At 40.0% G+C, this 20,840-nt stretch overlaps 1 protein-coding gene and 1 long non-coding RNA gene across 2 annotated transcripts in view; one reads left to right on the forward strand and one right to left on the reverse strand.

The window, feature by feature from the left end:
* The window catches only part of usp43a (ubiquitin specific peptidase 43a), a 388,273-nt gene that overhangs the window by 232,942 nt on the left and 134,491 nt on the right, over window positions 1–20,840 (forward strand). The gene's annotated exons all lie outside the window — the stretch shown is intronic.
* On the reverse strand, window positions 8,387–11,251 carry LOC117525802. The gene is made up of 2 exons (XR_004565149.1): window positions 11,148–11,251; window positions 8,387–9,245 (listed from the first exon to the last, which is right to left on the reverse strand). It is a non-coding gene; the product is annotated as an uncharacterized LOC117525802 (long non-coding RNA).

Genomic DNA, 20,840 nt, shown 5'->3' on the forward strand with positions numbered 1-20,840 from the left:
GCTAACAACACAATTAACAAAACAAATATACAGGAAATTTGGGGATTCCATGCTGGGGCACAGGACGGGAGCCTGCATAAGACCACACCCACAGTCGCACCTCAACAAAAGAGAAAAACAGAATCAGGCTGCAGAAAGACAACAAATACAGTATAATGTGTCAGCATTAAGCAACAAGAAAACCAGAAGAAATACTAAGGTGATCACCGGCCACTAGCCCTAAGCTTTACTAAAAGTCACAGACTTTAGATAAAGTTGAGGCCGTGGCCGGCTCTGTTTACTAATAAAATGAATTTAAAAGGGTAGAAAGCACAGTAACATCCTGTGACAGTATGCTAGCCAGACGAAAGGGAAAATAAGTGCTTCTTAAGTCTGGACTTGAAAGTCTCTACAGAATCTGACTGTTTTATTGACACAGGGAGATCATTCCACAAAGCAAGTGCACAATAAGAGAAAGCTCTGTGACCCGCAGACTTTTTATTCACCCTAGGGACACAAAGTAGTCCTGCACCCTGAGAACGCAGAGCCCGGGCTGGTACATAGGGTTTAAGTAGGTCAGCTAAGTAGGGAGGTGCGAGTCTATGAATAATTTTATATGTTAGTAACAGAAACTTAAATTCTGATCTCACTGGGACTGGAAGCCAGTGAAGAGATGCTAAAATGGTGTAATGTGGTCGAATGTTTTGCTTCCTGTCAAAACTCTGACAGCAGAATTTTCAACCAATTGGAGGCCCCTAATGCTGGACTGTGGTAAAACAGAAAATAGAACATTGCAGTAGTCCAATCTAGAAGAAACAAATGCATGAATCAGGTTCTCAGCATCAGCCAAAGACGAGATGGGATGAATCTTCGCTATATTTCGCAGGTGGAAGAAAACAGTCCTCGGTCAAAAGACAATGTAGGATTAAAAGTTACCCCAAGGTTCCTCACTTTGTCAGTGTGATGTATGACACGTGAGCCTAGGCTAAGCATTAGGTAATTGATGCTGATGTCTCACTAGACCAAGAACCATCATTTCAGTCTTGTCAGAGTTTAAAAGTAGGAAATTGCAAGACATCCAGCTTTCACTGATGCAAGGCAATCTTCTCAGGATTTTATGTGGATGAGATTACAGTTATCGGCATGTATAACTGAGTATCATCACCATAGCAACGAAAGGTAATCCCAAAACAGCGCAATATGTGCCCAAGGGGTGGTATATAAAGGGAGAAAAGCAGGGGGCCTAAGACAGACCCCTGTGGAACCCCAAATTTCATGTCACTAAGGTTAGAGGTAGTGTTATTGTACAAAACAGTGAGAACGACTGGTCAGGTATGATGTGAACCATGCAAGGGCACTCCCAGTAATCTAAAAATGACTTTCCAGCCTCTAGAGCAGAATATGGGGATCCATGGTGTATCCATAAATACACACACAAGTTTACAGATCATACATGCAAAATAAACATTGCAAAGTACACTCTGTTGAGTCAGTTCCAATCTGCCTTCAACAAACTCAGAAAAAATAAGAATATTCTCAGACGTACTCATTGGGGAACTGTCGTTTTTTTCTGTCAAATTTATTGTTTAAAAAATGTTGTCTGCAGTTGGTGTTGTGATCACCATGACAGCCCCTCAGATCATCTGAGAGATTTGAACTACGCTCAGTCCAGCTGTGTACATAGTGCACAGAGTTGTGTGAATGTTTGACTTGAAAACTTATTTTTGTTCACAGGTAACGAGCAGAAGATGCAGAGAAGTCTTCCTATATGGTTTTGATTATTCAGGTCCTTTAATGGATGCAATCTAAACATTTTGGTCTTATTTCGTTGAATATTTCAGATTCTTTGCAACTTTGTTACAAAAATGCAATGAGCAATGAGACCAACAACCACATAAACTTCCCCCTCACTCACACCCCACTGGGTGATAGAAAAATTAAAAAAAAAGTCTGAGGCTAAATCAGGAGTATTTGGCTTGACATGTTATTTCTATTCCATCTATGGCCAGAATGCTCTTACATTCCTAACGATACACAGGTTTTAGGTCTTGTTAGTTCAGGATTGCCCCATGGTAATAGTGTGATATGTTTATGTGACTAAACTAAATGCTGATGTAACCGATGATGCGGAATCTCAGAATGCTCCGAAATTGCCAAACACTGCAGGATGTCACTTTTTAAGACTATCTTAGTCAAGTTATTGAAACAGTTTGTGTCTTAATTGCAGTAGAAATTACATCCCTTCCACTTCTCAAAATACAGTTACCACTCATGGAGCAGTTTCATTCAAGAGGGCCTTGATTTTTGAAATCCTCTTTCTTAATAGCTTTCCCCAGCAGAGATATTTGACCAGAACTTATTGTGCATGTGTTAGAAAGTGTGCACATTACCACTGGCTGTGTTTGGATGTTTCTAAGCTGTAAGAAATACATAAAATCAAAAATGGTAGCTCAAGCTCACTTAAAAATTCCCTTTTGTTGCAATTACCAAGCTGTGGAACGATTCATCCCACGTAGAGAGGGAGAAAAAAGAAAATGAAAACTTGAGAGTGACAGTGAATGGGCATCCAGGGAGATGGGGAATGGAAGATAACGCAGATAGAAGACAGTGGGATTGCAAAGGAGGCGTAACATCTTCTTCAGGGCAGAGCGGTTTAATTAACGCTGTTATATTCACCACCTTCAACAGATCAAGAGCAGTTTCTGTCTGATTTTCTCACTTTACAATCTCCCTCTCAATCAGGCTTTCTCCCTCAGTTCACACATTGACTTTGGTCCCACTGTTTATCTACTAATTAATGTAAATTAGAGCGCATCTGAAATGAAAACAAACACCAGATTATAACCTATTCTGTCACAACACCACATGGTTCGGCATCACGCTAACTGATCACTAAATCATGACACGGATTTTTCACTGGACTCCCACAGAGTAGTTTTTCCTTCTCCCTCATCCCTCCAGACTCAGATGTGTTGTCTTTGTACATATTTAATTCATTCTTGAAGAGAGTTTTTAATTAGGGAGCACTGCTCTGGCTACATGTGAACTCATTATTCTGTTTTTATCTCCTCACAAGCCTTCGGTGCGTTTGAAGGCGAAGCAGGGGTGTTTACACAGGTCAGGTTATGACACGGAAAGTGGTGATCACCACAGCGCGCAGAAACCTCCAAGTTAGGAAATGTCTAGAAATACATGTGGCAAGAAGAAGAAAAAAGATAAATTATCACATAATTGTCTATGGCCATGCTGCTCTGTGCACGCCCGATCCCGTCAGATCTCAGAAGTCAAGCAGAGTTGGCTATGATTCGTACGCCGCTGGTAGATCACCAGAAGCTGCATGTGTTTCTTCATGTAAAACTGGAGTGGTGTCAGGAATGGAGGGAGGGTCCTTGGTTCAAATCCCCATCAGACTAGAAAGGTCCTTGATCACCAAGTGGCTCCTTGTGTGCAGTTGAGCACTTTATGTGGCAGCACGCTGACATCGGTGCGTGTGTGTGTGTGTGTGTGTGTGTGTGTGTGTGTGTGTGTGTGTGTGTGTGTGTGTGTGTGTGTGTGTGTGTGTGTGTGTGTGTGAATGTGAAGCATTCATCTTCTGCTTTGGATGGAAAACCACAATACAAATGCAGTCCATTTGCCATTTTCAAATGTACTTGTTCATGTTTGGCTCACCACCACATGAACGCCTCCCTCAGTCCGTAGCTCTCCTCTGTCTAGTGAGAAGGTGAGAATGAAAGTCTGTTACAAGGCTTTTCGCTAAACTGCTGAAACATGTTGGTGAAATTCCACTTATCATGCATGTTTGCCATACCAACTAAAAGAGCTGCTGAAATAGGATACACTTGCTTTAAAGTGATGAGAGACTTATTACAAACAACGCATGTGCTAGTGCATGTACAGACCCTGTGCTGACTGTAGCCTTTAAATGTGAAATATAAATACGGTGCAATCCTAGATCATTCAATTGTATTTTAATGTTTCAACACCAAGTCAACTGGAAAGTTTTGTAGTATTTGTTTTGAATCAGTTACTGATGTATTGAGGCTCCATTCAGCACAGCTCGTGATGTCTTCCTTTTGATACAGACTTCAGAACAGTGATCAGAACGGTTTTTCCAAATACATCACCACAGTGTTTCACATTTGTGTCACTAATTTGTAGAACTAACAGAAAACTTTGGTAGTACTGCCAGCCTCACATTATGCTGTGTAATTCTGGCTTCAGTTTCCCATTCTATTGTATATTTGGTCAAGTATTTGTCCATGTAGTTATAGGTTACTCTTTTGCCTCCTCAGTCAAGCTCAGGGATCAAACTGTGTTCCAATTTTTTCATGTAAGTTGGTCATGATGTAGAGGGATTGTTTGTACAAAATTTTGTTGGATAAACTACTTTTGTTGTCATTTTACAGGACATTGAATACCACTAAGTTTACCATGTCATTGTTCAACAATATGAATATGTTAAAATATATATTTAAACTAGGTTACTTTTCCCAGAGTAAGTAAGTATTCAGTATTCTTCTTTGAGTTCTCTTTTCTCTTCTTTGGATCATCTTTAATTTTCTCTCTGTCTCTTTGCTTCCTTGATTTGTCCTTCTTAGCTTCTTCATATGCCCTGCTGTTTTGTTTCATCCTCTCACAGTACAAATGGGTGCATTTGACTGATGATTTCTTTTTAGTACTTCCTTCCATGGCTATCTGCAAAAAAGTTTTGATTAATCCCATCACCACATCTAGTGTTTATATTGATTTACTGTTATCTGCATCATTCCATCTAGAGTTAATATTTATTTAGTAGTGTCTGTGTCATTCCTGTATATTTCTAATGTCTATATATATGTATATATATTACATGCTATTGTATTGTGGAGGCAAAAAAGGACTTTTGACTGTCTGAGGCTGTTTGTGGAAATGAAAAGTCAAGAAATTGACAGATTAAATAACAGGCTTTTAATTTGAGGCCTCCAACACGCACGCAAAGTCAAAATCAGAACAGTAGGATGTTGAAAAAGTGTGTGCACACAGCAGTTCTGAAGGTGAGCTTTTGTACATTCAGAGAAGGGCGGGGCTGTTGCAAACAGTCATGTACATTTTGCCAGTAAATGAAACTATTCAGTTTTCCCATGAAAACTCTTGCTAAAAATGAATGTTATCAGAGTTTCAGCTGTGGAGGAGAGACAGGGAGTTTTATCAGTGCAGCTGCAAAACTGCAAGGTTACAAAGATAATGAATAGAGTTTAGATGCAGAAGTTTTAGGCGGGTTATCTGTAAGGCAAACATGAATAATATTGACATGACAGTATATATATTATCAGTATAGAGCCATTATTAGGCATTAAAAATGCAAGCCAGACAATATATTTCCCTGTCTAGCTTATTTTAATCATTCAGCAAGCTATTTCAAACAAAGAAGTTGGATAAATACAAAAAAGGGTGCCATACAAAATATGTCACGGACTGTACATGCATCACAGACTTTACACATTACATGTTCTGAGCCCTATATTTGTATGATATGAACTAATCTTATGTGGAGGAAATATTAAAAAACAGCCGGTACCTGTGGGACCACATTGCGCTGCTTATGTGGAAAAAACAAAACAAATCATTTGACCAACTGGACGTGAACCTGCGCCGTCCAAAAGCAACTTTACCACTGACCTACAGAGCTGTTCCTTGAAAGCTGCGGGAATCTACCTCATATCAGGAAGGACATGGAAGTATTACAAAAAAATTAAAATCACACACCATATAAAAGCACCGCATTTATCAAGCGAGCAATACAAATATGAGCCGTTCTGTTCCTCTATAAATGACACATGTTCGCAGTCATACAGTCATGTAATGACATGAATGAGAAGCAGTTCACTCGTCTCATTCATGTCCACATCTGCTTTTGCGTCTCCAACTGGCCGTGCACGCGTGTCTTGTGGATGATGCGTCACGTGGAACAGAGCTCACGTGGGTGACATGCAGTGGTGGGCACACTTCCGATAATCCGATAACAGATAATTATCGAAGATAATGTTTTCATTATCGGATTATCTTTTTAGATAACTTTAAAAACCATTATCGGACCAATTATCTTCCGATTAATTTTTGTCCGGTAACTTTTAGACCGATAAACAAAGGAAACAAAGCTGAACAGCGACAAGCATTTTTAAAATTTAAAATCAGTTCAGCACCTACCTATTAAACGTTTTATAACAGATGGACAGTTATACTCTCTGCTAACAGAAGAGAGCTGCTTCTATGAAAAGCATCTCTATCCTCTGTAGACAAAGGCGAAATGGCCAAAAAAATAAATAAATAAATAAATCATTTCCTTTAACACCATACCGATATGCTGGCAATATCACCTAAGTCATCCAGAGGCATACGTTTTTAACTTATGGTTCAAATTTTAACCAAACTAATTTTGGAGAAGTTATTTAAAATTACTGTCATGTCTGAAGTTTTATAAAGTGAAAATATCAGATATATGTTTTAGTTTTAAAGTAATGTGCTAATTTTTAAGGTTTTATGAGCACATGCTGTGCCCAGCAGTGCATTATGGGTAGGATGATGTAATCTCAGTACGATCACGACAGGACAATTGCATTTCAGACACTCTGTTCAGGCTCCACGGACAACAGCATTAAACTCTAGTGCCTAAAACTCTCGTGAATATATTCTCTGGGTTTATAGATGTTGTTATTGTATTTGTAAATTACCAGGACATTCATCTCCATGATGAGTGTACGTATGCAAACTAACGACCACAACTGTAGTCCAACTGTGTGCACCTTCCTTTGCTTTTATACATCACTCTGTGCTCCTCCTTCTCATTAGAACAAATATTCACCACAGTATTTTCATCCTTTTTTGATATTCTACCACTGTTTGCCCTTCCACAGTTTTCTTCTTGAAACCATATCCACCCATCTCCTCCACATCATCACAGTTGCCTTCACCAATATTAAAATCTGCTCACATCACCACTGTTTCATCCTTGAGTATACTCTCTGCCACATCATCTGTCTCACTCCAGAAATCTTCTTTCTACTTAATTTCACCACCTACCTGTGGGGCATATGCACTGATGACGTTCCTCATCACCTCTGCTATTTCTAATCTTATACTCGTCAACCTGTCAAACACTCAACACTTAATATGCTATCCCCTCAGAACAACACTATTACTTAAACTTATAGCATGATAACAAAAGGAGAAACAGGCACACCGCTTGCCCTGACCTTACACAAGAAAAATCCCTAAAGATGCACTGCTGTAATATTGTTAGTTTTTATGCACCACATATCTACAACAAACTCATAGAAAACTGCAACTCTGCTGCAGTTCTGTTCTTTCAAATCAAAAATAGACATTTGCCTGTTATGAAACCACATAATTTGCATTTTTTTTATTGTATGTTTTTATTTATTTCAAATCTTTTCATGGGATTGACATGGATGTTTATCTTGTCAGCTACAACATCATCATCAACAACAACAAGTAATCAATAATATTTATGTAGTGCTTCGCTAAATAAAATTTAATGAACCATTTGAATAGTTTCTTCAGGTTTTAGTAAATCAAGAATACTCTTCAATTGGCAGTATTATCAAATTATACATCATGATATTTTTTTCCATTTTATTGATCAGTATGGGAAAAAACTATGTTGATGTTATTTTTTGCCATATTGCCCACTACTACTTAAAATAGCGGGAGTGTGATTTTTCCAGATAAATCCAGAAATCCGGCTTTTCCGGCCTTTGCCAATCACACCTATGAATATTGATCATCTTGGACCACCACAAAAATTTGTGGCATATAATTGCTTTTTCTTAGTGAACGATAAGGGTTTATGCACTTTTACTGCTGTTGTGGTTTGGCCGTTGTCCACATCATGGGTCTGTCTGTTTGTCCATGTTCGTGTGTTAATTGTTATTGTCTTCTCTGTGCGTCCTTTGTTAGTATTTGTTGTGTTCTTTCCCCTGTCTATGTCAGTCATCCTGAAAGTGAGGCACTCGTGAATCATGCAAATCAGTTTTTTTGGGGAGGAGGGTGTCATATGCACATGCGGGGTCTGTGTTGGTAAGCATAATGGCTGCTCACCGCTCCTTTTTGTGCCTCTGATGCATGTCTTCATGTCACTCCGCAAGTAGTCCATTCATCTGTCATGATGAAAGCAGAAAGACCCTGCAATCATTGCGGAAGGTTATCTGATGTGTTCTAAGAATTTTGGATGTGGGCGGCGAGCTATTTCTTTCTTAGCTGAAGCTCACAATGGGACAAAATAAATGGAAAGACAGACAGTGGAGTTCTTATTTTTGTTTTGAAAGTATAATATATTCTGTAGTCTACTCCAAACATGACCTGGTAAATTACGCATAAGAATAACTCCCTGACATGGTCACACCAAGACGCAGAAAGCAAGACAGAAAAAAGTATTCCTTGCCCATCAATCACGTGAATAGCTTCAGTTGAGAAGACTGATGGGAACATGAATGATTCAGGTAGGCAAATCCAGTGTTGTCTTTCCTTTTTATGTGCAAGTGTACTTAAACATAATCAAGCGATCCATTGATCATTTTTGGTGTGGTGCTATTAACAATGTTAAGAGATTCTGGGCTAGCAAAGTAAGGTTAAGCACTGCAAGCCAGGTTCACAAGAATCTAGCTTGCCACGAACGTGCACGACTTTGCTGTTTTTCAGACTGTCTGATCACAGATGAGTAAATTAAGTACTTTTATTTTTTTTTGTGGCATTTTGGAAATACGGGCTTTCTCAAAATCTGCCCCAGTGAATAAATTAAGCGCACCTCTCTTCTTCTGTGCCGGTTAACGGCAGCCGGCATACTTATTGTTGCATCAGTGCCACCGTCTGCATCAGTCTGTTATAGCAGTACTAAATCCTCTCATTGAGTTCAGTATATTTCAAGTATTTAAAAAGCCAACACTTCCCCCTCCTACTTGACCCTATGTCTAAAATACATCTACAGAAACTTCTTTCAGGCCTATAATTCTAAATTCTGAGAGAAGCTCTTGCCTTTCTCTGGAATATTTGTTACAATACATGAGGACATGCTGCACTGTTTCTGGCTGTGGACATTCCAAACATAGTCCATCCTGGTGCTTTCCTAGGAGGAAGAGAGCACTGTTAAAGAAAGTATAACTAATTCTCAGTCTAGCAATAGTGACTTCATCCTTTCTTTTCCTCCTGTTTCTTCTACAGCTATTTACTGAATCTGTCACTCTACTAGCTACTGAAAATAAATGCCTACCCTTAAGCCTCGGTCCCACCGAGTGAAGGAGTGAAGAAGGAGCCACGCACCCTGTTTTTTTTGTTTCGTGAGCTATCGTGGCATTATAGTGGTTCAGAGTGGCTCTTAGAGGCATTATCTTCAGTTAACGAGGCTCCTCTCTGAGCGTGGCGCTAATTTCAAGATGTTCAAAATTTAGCAACATCAGCGTGGCGCAGTTTGTGTTCAAGTTACTGCGACGGCTTAGAGGCATTTGCGTGGTGCTTACGAGTTTGCAAAAAGTCCATTATCCGTGCGCCTGGCACCTTCGCAGGACCTCAGAGGCTATTTTTGGAGCGGCTCCTCCTCTTGCGCACACAATTGCACCTGCTCTGTGCGCTGGACTCTATATATTTTGTAGTGGATTAATCATTTTCTGCCAAACCTTGGATGGTGAAAACACTTCTAATCACTTCTGGCATCACAGAGGACTGTTTCATCTGGACACTTTCTTCCTCTCTTTCCTGCTCCATGTGGAATGTATTTTGAGCAGCTTAAGGGAATTATTTTTAATGTTTTTTTTATAGCTTGATAAAACAGTTCCTTGCTATAAAAGTATGTCTGTATGTTGATGTCTGTTGTATGTAAAAGTATGTTGATTTAATATCTTGTTAATGGATCACTGTGTGTGCGCACTGAGGCAGGACCCAAGAGGCTATTTTTGGAGCGGGTCTCCTCTTTGCGCACCAAATTCCACCTGCTCTGTGCGCTGGACTCTATATAAAATAATTATTTTGTAGCGGATTAATCATTTTCTGTCAAACCTTGGATGCCGAAAATACCTGTAATCACTTCTGGAATTAATGTATCACATGAGCTCCGCTGTGTGTGCACACTGATGCACTGAGGCAGTAGTGACTCCTCATCACGCTTCAAACGAGCATTTAGGCAGAACGCCAGCTCACAAAAGAGTGATATTTCAGTCAATATTGGACGAACACAAAGTTAAAATTTGGGTGACTGCGTGAAAGTGGATGTGTGTTTAAAGCCATGGAAGATAATAACTCCAGTGGAGCAGCTAAGAGCTGTGCAGTAGCACATGTGGAGAGCGCGCAAAAGAGCGATTTTGAAGACATAACACAAAGTTAAAAGTTGTATCATGGTGACTTGTAAGCTGCGGAAGAAATAAAGAAATATATATATATTGAAAATGATCCACAGGTGTATATAATAAAACGGCCACCTCATTCTGTATGAGAACGGCACCGCGCGCAAAAGAGCGCTTTTGCAGAAATAAACAGACGAACACAAAGTCAAAAGTGGAATCACGTTGTAAAAATGGTTGTGCTTAAAGCAGAAATAAACGGACAAACATAAAGTTTTGTGTGTTTAAAGCCGCAAAAAAAACAAAACAAAAAAAAAGCCAGAGAGCCGCGGAGCCAGCAAGGAGCACAGAGGCGCCTCTCCAGGAACCCGTGGTTCGGGTCTAGCTGGTCTGGTGCATTACAGGTGGACTGCAGCCTGGCGCACAACTGCGGAACTGTGATGGAGTGTCTATTTTTGGACTGCGTTAAAAAAAAGAAAAAAAAAGAAGGGACATCTTTAAATGCTGCTGTGAATCTGTGAATTGAAAACCCACACTTTGAAGGGACCAGGTGTGGGATGGCTGGAGGTTTGGACCAAACTCATGCCTAAACGTGCGCCAATATGGCGCTATCATGGCACTACATGGCTTAGTGTGGCTGATGCGAGCCATTCGAGGCTCTAATGACAGGTCGGTCGTGGCTCACTAGAGGCTGCTACGCGGCACATGCAGGGTACAGAGAGGCACATAGTGGCACCTTCATAGTGGATACGTGTTAAGATGAAAACGTGGGTCATTCTTCAAATAATCACCCCACACCCATGCATGGCTCCTTCTTCAGCCTTCATTATTCGGTGGGACCATAGTCTCCTGCCCCCAGCATTTTTGCTGTTGTAAGTTCATTTCCCTCCTGACAATACACTTGCCCTCTGCTTTGGAAAGATTGATACTGATGTCTTTACAGTTTTTTTGACTAGCCTAGCCATATCCACCCTCTCATTTGTTGAGATAACTATATTTACTGGAACCCACATCAATGTTATCTCAAACCCCTTTCCTTGCAACAATCGCCAAAAGAATGTTGTAAATGAGGTCTTGCAGCCTCCTTGATGAACCTGCCCCAATACTATTGATAGATGACATAGAGTCAAGTCAGTGTGCACGGTTTGCACTGTATTTTATTAAATGTATTTAAGTAATAATACTGTGTGTGTGTGTGTGTGTGTGTGTGTGTGTGTGTGTGTGTGTGTGTGTGTGTGTGTGTGTGTGTGTGTGTGTGTGTGTGTGTGTGTGTGGCCGGGCGGGTCGCTGCGTCATGGTAGGTGTGCCTCATATTTTCTTGCTTTATTTGTCCTTTGCCAATCACACCTTTGAATGTTGATCATCTTTAAACACCTCTCTTACTTGATGCTTTTTTGGATCATAATGGAAACATTTGCAAGCATCATGTCTCTTAAAATTGTCTCCAGTACACTCAAAAATTTGTGGCATGTAATTGCTTTTTCTTAGTGAACGGTTAGGATTTATGCACTTTTACTGCTGTAGTGGTTGGCCGTTGTCCGCATTGTGGGTCGTCTGTCTATGTTCGTGTGTTAATTGTTATTGTCTTCTGTGTGCATCCTTTGTTAGTATTTGTTGTGTTCTCTCCCCTGTCTATGTCAGTCATCCATGGTTGTCATCCTTGTGGTCTGTCCCCTGTCTGTTTCTCTGTGTTTTTTGTTACTTATGTCTTTATCATGCGTTCCTCGGTTTATCTTATGTTTCCCTGTTTGTACTTTGTTGACTTTTGAGTTCCTTGTTAGTTTTCTGCTGTTGTTTCCTTGGTTTGGTATTTTTTGGTTCACTTTTACTGAGATTATTATTATCATGATGTTTTTGACTTTACACACCCCGGGTTTCTGTTGAATTTGAGTCGAATGTCATTTCAGCACGTGTTTTTTCAACCCGGTCTCCCCTAATTTTGCTCGTTGCTCGTTTGTTCATTGGTTTCCTCTGTGTATTTAAGCCTGCACCATTTCCTTGTTAGTTGCCAGTTTCTTCTCTTTGTTTCCTCCTGTGATTCCGTTTTGTAAGTATGCTGATTATCTTTCCTCCCGCGTGTAGCTTTGCCCAGTTTATTAGGTTTGATCATTCTGTTACCGTCATTGTTTTCCTGCGTGTTTGGACTCTGTCAGGTGTTTTGTTTTTTCACTCTACATTTTTCCCCTGTCATACTCACGTTGTTTGTTGGACTGTTCTCAATTGTTTGGATTCATAAATCGCCTGTTATCACCTACCTCCCGTTGACTGCCTGCATAATTGGGTTTTGTTTTCTACCTGCGAATCAAAACAGCTGCACCTTTATAACACTGCTTTGTCTTCTTCTGCTGTGTACAGGATATCACCACAGCCTCCCCTCCTCTCCCTGTACCACCACAACTGGCTCAGATGGTCACAGGTTACCATCAGGACCGTGTCCACTGAATACCTGAACCAGGGCAGCTCCACTAAAGTCCTCCTCCTGCTCTGTAACCACGGCAGGATCAGGCCAACAATCTGTGAGGTGCGCTGCAAGCTGAGAAACGGAACTTATCAGTTTGAAGACTGATGAATTCACAAACTGTTATTCATCTCTTTTCATATTATGTCCTTTTTAAGTTTGATTCTCTTGCTCTTAGCTGAACATTGACATTGAGCACATTCTGATGTATACACCAAAACCTTAAAAAAAGGACCCATGTGTGCCTAATGGTTTGATACCTCATATTGACAGTAAGTGACATGTCATGACATCGGACTTAAAACTGTGGTCACCAACCTTTTCTAAAACAACAAATTTGTAGCTTCAAGAAGTAAAAGCCCCCGTGGAGGAGCACATGTAAAAAAGTGGTCAAGTCTCCTTATTGCCTGATATTTTGATCATAAAGGTGAGAAATGTGACTGCTGAGAAAAAAATAACAATGGGAATTTACAGACCATTATGAATCTGATATGAAATGGATGCTATATTAATAGAAATAGGCATAGCTGAGTGAGCACATTGCACTTCAGTTTGTGATAAGTGTTATAGCATATGAATCCATTTTTCATTAAAGGTGCCATCCCTTTGTGTTTAAATCAAGTTATTATAAAGTAGTTACTGCTACATTTGTTGCTTGTTTTTGGCTGATTCTATGGCAAACACGGTGATTTCTCTTACATTTTACAGACAACATGAAGGAAGGTTCAAAGTTTACTGTTGACTGTGTAAATGGTTAGTCTCCCACTGACTTTTTTTCTGCAAACTGAGTAAAACTTTTGTAACTGTAACATTAGTGTTGACATCTGACACACCAGAGCTGTCCAGCACATATCCAGCAAAACGTTTACCTCAAATATCCCAACAGGATCTCTGTTCACCTGCATTTACTAGCTGTATCCATTGTTTGTTGGCATTTCTTCCTCACCCTCTATTGCAGTAGACTGTGTTCTTAGTACATACTGTCCAATTAAATTCATTGCATCAAATTTTGACATAAATTGAAGAATTAATACTTACTTTAAAATGTTCAATAATGGTCATCAACAGTTAGTACGCATTCCTTCATTTAACAAAAAACTCTCACCTTTAATAGATAGAGAACTATGACGGGCCACACAACACACACACATGCACAGACTCTACATGATTGTACTTGAGGTAAAATTTGAAATACTTGTGATAATGATTTGGAGTTATCGTAAAGGTCTAACTTAAACCACACTGAAATTATGAGTCGTCCATGTAGGTATGATACCTTGTTCGTTCTGTCTCCACACATGGTTTCTCAAACAGTAAGCGTAGACAATGACTTTACACCTGTCTGTTTGCATGTCAGTTTTGGACCTCCTTTTCTCATGCACGAGGACGGAGTGTTCTCCTGGGAGCAGCTGCAGCAGCGCATCCTCAGCAAGCTCTATTATCTGATGTGACTGGAGCCCAGACTCAGGTAGTGCCAACCACCTGTCACTTCTTATACACAGTCATGAATTTTTGATTTCCCACCCACACAAGAGGGATTTTAATACTGTAATTTCTGTGCTCTTTCTTTTGTTTTCCCTATTGAACTACACTGCTTCCTGGGGAAACCAAAACATCTCTTCTAAATGGGCCAGGACTTAAAAACATGAGTGAATTTTTTTCCCCAAAAAGTTTTGAAATAGACTTTTGATTGGTAATGTGTACTAATGTCTAAACACTGTGTTGTTGCACACAGCTACTGAAATTTAGATTATTTATTAAGTGAGCACCAACTCAGTGTCTTTTACATGCTGAAGTCTTCAGAATGTGAATCAATTCTTTGATTTTGTAACATTTTAATCACATAATCTGAGACATTTAAATTAACCTTATTTGGCTCTGCAGACTCACACTGTTAAAACTTCTTTGAACAGAGGATTTATACTTTTATGGAGAAAGTGTGAATTCCAGTTGGCAAATCACAAAACTCCCAAATGCTCATTTTGCAGTGCAAAAGGTAAGAGGCTGAGTTTGATCAGATTATAATGCAACTGACAGTTTAGTGCAGCATTTCCATGCATTACAATTATCAATTAAGTTCCGTCTTCCAGGTCTGACAAGCTGATATTCACAAAATTCATCAAACATTCTGCACTTTTCAGTTATTGTCCACATTAAATCAACCAGTTTGGAATCAGTCTCTGTTAAAGCACAAATAAAAGGTCTTTATTGACAGTTCATTGACATTACTTTCTAATATATTGTATTTCTAATATCAATAATGGTATCTAATATTAAATTATATTAAACTAGCTGGGGTACCCGGCACTCCCCGGGTTAACCTGTTTTAGACACAAGCCAAATGCCAATCATTTTAATCAAAACAATTGCCCAACATTTGTTTTTGTAATGCTAATGTCTTAGAAATATAATAGTTAATGGGCTAAAGTTTGTCCAGCAGAACTATAAGAGGTGGACTCCCCAAACTAAGTGGAAATACTTGGTTAAAAGACAAACACATTTGAAGTCCTTCATGCAGACTTTGTTTTGCAATCAAATTTATAACAAAATTACACATAAAAGGTGGGCAACAGTAAATGTAAATATCAATGAATCAAAATTGAGGTCGTGGTGTATTTCACTGTTTTTACATTGCAATTTTACAAACATAACATGAATGTATTCAGACAGGAAGGCAAACTGGGTTGTACAGGACAGTCAGGTGCTTAACAGTTGAGAACATAAAGTAGCTGAAGAAACAGAGATGTCCAACACATATACAGGGCTGGAAATTTGAATATGCCTGGTCATACACACAGCCTCAGCCTAAGCATGTGTTTTGCTGAGTGTGCTGTGGCTGTGCTGTGCTGAGTGTGCTGTAGAAAGGGATTAAATAAACAGAGATGCCCAACACATATGGGTGATTCTTAGACTACGGACACTTATTATGTCCTTTGATCATATTGTATGAAAAACAGAAAAAAGGGGAAATTTCACACTTTTATAGTTATCTTTACAATGAAAGTGTGTTAAGAAATTTGTTCTAGTAGTCTATGATGACTTTTTCACCTTTTTTCAGCATCATTATATGCAAATATTGCAGTTTTGTGCTTGTTCCACACCCAGACTTTTGATTTTCAATGATAAAAATGAATGGTAAAGAAACATTTTTTCTAATGTTTTAAAATATCTCTGAATAAAATATCAGTAAAATAATCAAAACATAATTGGGGTATTCAATGTCATACAACTGTTGTGATTTTTTTTAAACAAACTGTAGTTGTCCCACACTGTTGCCGTAATTTCCACCACAACACTGTAATGTCCCTAAACAGTCTGTATGAAAGATTGTTTGGGTAGTTTCTATGGAGATAAACAGTGACATCAGAGCACATGTATATAGCGCCAAACTGAATGGACATGCTCAGTCAAAACACGTGGCATGGGAGACATATGCCATGTGGAAGTGCATGCTTTCAGTGATCTTTGCACATCACTCTGTATGTAATTAATTCTATTGAAAATGTGCATTTCTTCCATGAGATAATTAGTATACATTCTTACCAAATAATTTATAGCCTTACTAGTATTAGGTTAATATTTTGTTAATTAAGAAACCAATGAATATAAAAATATGTTTTGGCTTGACTATGTAGTATTCTGTTCAGTTTAAACTGTCTGAAAGTTTCATGTAAAAATCTCAAAAAACATAGGAGATACAGACATATGTATGTAACAGTCATAATATTGGGTCACAATAATTAGCTTAATTTATTGTAAATACAAAGGAGAAAACAAATGGTTTTTATTTTAATCGGAACTTCCTTAAAAATGACACCATATTTTAATAATTATGGTGTCATTTTTTTCCTCTCTGTTGATACTTGGATATGAAAATATTAAAATCAACAGTTTGGGCACTTTAATTTTTTAAGTTTTTTATTTTTTTTTTTTTTTTGTCTCATACCTACATCAGTAGTCCAGGCCCCTTCACACATAGTGCGAATAATTACAACTCATGGTGACTCATGGCGAAACAGCTCGTATGAGTGAACCACAAAACATTGCGCCGAAGGGCCGGTGTGCATGATCCCAGTGCAACGGTTCGTGCGTGCGACGGTGTAAAATGGGCTGCATTTATATAGCACTTTTCCATCTGCATCAGACGCTCAAAGCACTTTACAAATAATGCCTCACATTCACCCCAATGCCAGGCTGCTGCTCACTGCACACTGGGAGCAACTAGGGGATTAAAGACCTTGCCTTGATTGACCTTGATTTTCCGGTCAGGTTAGGATTTGAACCGAGGATCCTGTGGTCTCAAGCCCAACGCTTTAACCACTAGACCACTAGACCATCACCTCCCAGTGTCTTTCGAGCAGCTGCTCGCACTGTGTTCCATGGGATGAGGTGCACCACATCGTGCCGCTGATGTGAAGGAAAATAAAATAAAAACCAGCTCTATAATTAGGGAATATCACTGGGTTGTTATAAATAATACATAAAAGGGGACACAATACAGAACCCCGTGGTTAAACAACCTTGGTTAAAAAACAAAACAACAATACCACGGGATTCTATCCCGCATGTTCTGATTACCAGAGGGAAACTTTACCACTGCGCTACAATCACTGTCTTATACTAGGACCGTGAAATGGCTAAAATCAACAAAGCAGATAAACGTATTTTAAAAAAAAAAGAAGAAAAGATTTTTCTTTCATCAAAACATTAAATCTAGGCTTGCATCTCAGATGTACCTTCTGGCAAATTGTAGATGAACTTTCAGGTCTTCTTTTTAATAAAACTCTCCTCTGTGCCACTTCACATGAAGCTGTATAACTGGGGATACAAAATGCAAAACATGCACTATGCACAATTTCTCCAATCACAGCCACAGAAGCCTATAACGTCTGGGTGTCTTGGTGGCTTTCCTCACTCTTCTACTTATATATCACTCAACAAAAATATAAACGCAACACTTTTGGTTTTGCTCCCATTTTGTATGAGATGAACTCAAAGATCTAAAACTTTTTCCACATACAGAGTATCACCATTTCCCTCAAATATTGTTCACAAAGCAGTCTAAATCTGTGATAGTGAGCACTTCTCCTTTGCTGAGATAATCCATCCCACCTCACAGGTGTGCCATATCAAGATGCTGATTAGACACCATGATTAGTGCACAGGTGTGCCTTAGACTGCTCACAATAAAAGGCCACTCTGAAAGGTGCAGTTTTGTTTAATTGGGGGGGGGGGGGGTACCAGTCATATTGTGTGACCACCATTTGCCTCATGCAGTGCAACACATCTCCTTCGCATAGAGTTGACCAGGTTGTCAGTTGTGGCCTGCGGAATGTTTGTCCACTCCTCTTCAATGGCTGTGCGAAGTTGCTGGATATTGGCAGGAACTGGTACACTCTGTCGTATACGCCGGTCCAGAGCATCCCAAACATGCTCAGTGGGTGACATGTCCGGTGAGTATGCAGGCCATGCAAGAACTGGGACATTTTCAGCTTCCAAGAATTGTGTACAGATCCTTGCAACATGGGGCCGTGCATTATCCTGCTGCAACATGAGGTGATGTTCTTGGATGTATGGCACAACAATGGGCCTCAGGATCTCGTCACGGTATCTCTGTGCATTCAAAATGCCATCAATAAAATGCACCTGTGTTCTTCGTCCATAACAGACGCCTGCCCATACCATAACCCCACCGCCACCATGGGCCACTCGATCCACAACATTGACATCAGAAAACCGCTCACCCACACGACGCCACACACGCTGTCTGCCATCTGCCCTGAACAGTGTGAACCGGGATTCATCCGTGAAGAGAACACCTCTCCTACGTGCCAAACGCCAGCGAATGTGAGCATTTGCCCACTCAAGTCGGTTACGACGACAAACTGGAGTCAGGTCGAGACCCCGATGAGGACGACGAGCATGCAGTTGAGCTTCCCTGAGACGGTTTCTGACAGTTTGTGCAGAAATTCTTTGGTTATGCAAACCGATTGTTTCAGCAGCTGTCCGAGTGGCTGGTCTCAGACGATCTTGGAGGTGAACATGCTGGATGTGGAGGTCCTGGGCTGGTGTGGTTACACGTGGTCTGGGGTTGTGAGGCATCAAAAGTTACTCCAAGGTTCCTCACTTTATCCGTATGATGTATACACACGGACCTAAGCTAAGTGCTAGCTGATCAAATTGATGCCGATACCTCGCTGGACCAAGAACCATAACTTCAGTCTTATCAGAATTTAAAAGTAGGAAGTTACTAGACATCCAACTTCTTTTTGATGCAAGGCAATCTTCAAAGATTTTTGTGAGTGAGATTACCAGCAGTTATTGGCATGTACAATTGAATGTCATCAGCATAGCAATGAAAGGGAATCCCAAAGCGCCGCAGTATATTCCCGAGGGTGCTACATAAAGGGAAAAAAGCAGGGGGCCTCAAACGGATCCCTGAGGAACCCCAAACTTCATGTCCCCATGATCGGAGGAGGTTCCATTACACAATACACAGTAAGAACGACTGGACAGGTATGACGTCAACCATGCAAGAGCAGTTCCAGTAATCCCAAAGTGATTCTCCAGCCTATTGAGTAAAATATGATGATCCACAGTATCAAATGCAGCACTAAGATCCAGCAGCACCAAGACTGTAGTGGTATCTGAGTCCATTGCTCGCAAAAGGTCATTCACTACTTTAGTAAGTGCTGTCTCTGTGGAGTGAAATTTTCTAAAAGCAGACTGCGTGGCTCAAAAAGATTATTCTCAGTGAGGTAGTCCACGAGCTGTCGCGAAACCACTTTTTCCAGGATTTTAGAACAAAATGATAGATTTGACATCGGTCTATAATTCTTCAATACACGGGTCGAGATTGGATTTCTTAAGTAATGGTTTAATCACTGCAGACTTGAAACATTTAGGAACAGATCCAGAAGTTAATGAGAGATTTATAATTTCCAGCACAGTCGGTCCAAGAATAGGCCACAGGTCCTTAAACAGTTTTGTTGGTATAGGATCAAATAAACAGGTTGTGCTTTACTAGACGTCATGAGCTTCGTCAGCGCGCCTAGCGAGACACCATCAAAATCATCACTTATCACAGATGGTATCAGTGAATCATCTGATGAAGTGGGCGGTTGCAAAGAAAACATGCACCCTCTGCCCTTTCTGGAATCGGTTTAAGACCTCTGATGTAGACAGACTGAAGCAATCACAGCTTTCACCTCCTCTGTTGGTTGGTGGAAGTAATAACTTATAATTACTTTTTAAATAAACAACTATGTATTGCCTTAATTTCTGTTTGAAACAACAATAACACACCAACAATGAACAATTTTATATGGATGGGCAAAGATGATAAAAACACTCTAGTTTCTGTGTGTGAGCCAATTCAATTTCAGTTTATCTCATTTACTTGTATATGCACCAAATCACAACAAAGTTGCCTCAAGGTGCTTCACACAAGTAAGGTCTAACCTTACCAACCCCTAGAGCAAGCACACAGGTGACAGTGGTAAGGGAAAAACTCCCTCTGATGATTTGAGGAAGAAACCTCAAGCAGACCAGACTCAAAGTGGTGACTCTCTACTTGGGCCATGCTAACAACACAATTAACAAAACAAATATACAGGAAATTTGGGGATTCCATGCTGGGGCACAGGACGGGAGCCTGCATAAGACCACACCCACAGTCGCACCTCAACAAAAGAGAAAAACAGAATCAGGCTGCAGAAAGACAACAATACAGTATAATGTGTCAGCATTAAGCAACAAGAAAACCAGAAGAAATACTAAGGTGATCACCGGCCACTAGCCCTAAGCTTTACTAAAAGTCACAGACTTTAGATAAAGTTTGAGGCCTGGCCGGCTCTGTTTACTATAAATGAATTTAAAAGGGTAGAAAGCACAGTAACATCCTGTGACAGTATGCTAGCCAGACGAAAGGGAAAATAAGTGCTTCTTAAGTCTGGACTTGAAAGTCTCTACAGAATCTGACTGTTTTATTGACACAGGGAGATCATTCCACAAAGCAAGTGCACAATAAGAGAAGCTCTGTGACCCGCAGACTTTTTATTCACCCTAGGGACACA

The sequence above is a fragment of the Thalassophryne amazonica genome, chromosome 15, assembly GCF_902500255.1.
Source record: "Thalassophryne amazonica chromosome 15, fThaAma1.1, whole genome shotgun sequence".
In the NCBI taxonomy this organism is placed as follows: Eukaryota; Metazoa; Chordata; class Actinopteri; order Batrachoidiformes; family Batrachoididae; genus Thalassophryne; species Thalassophryne amazonica.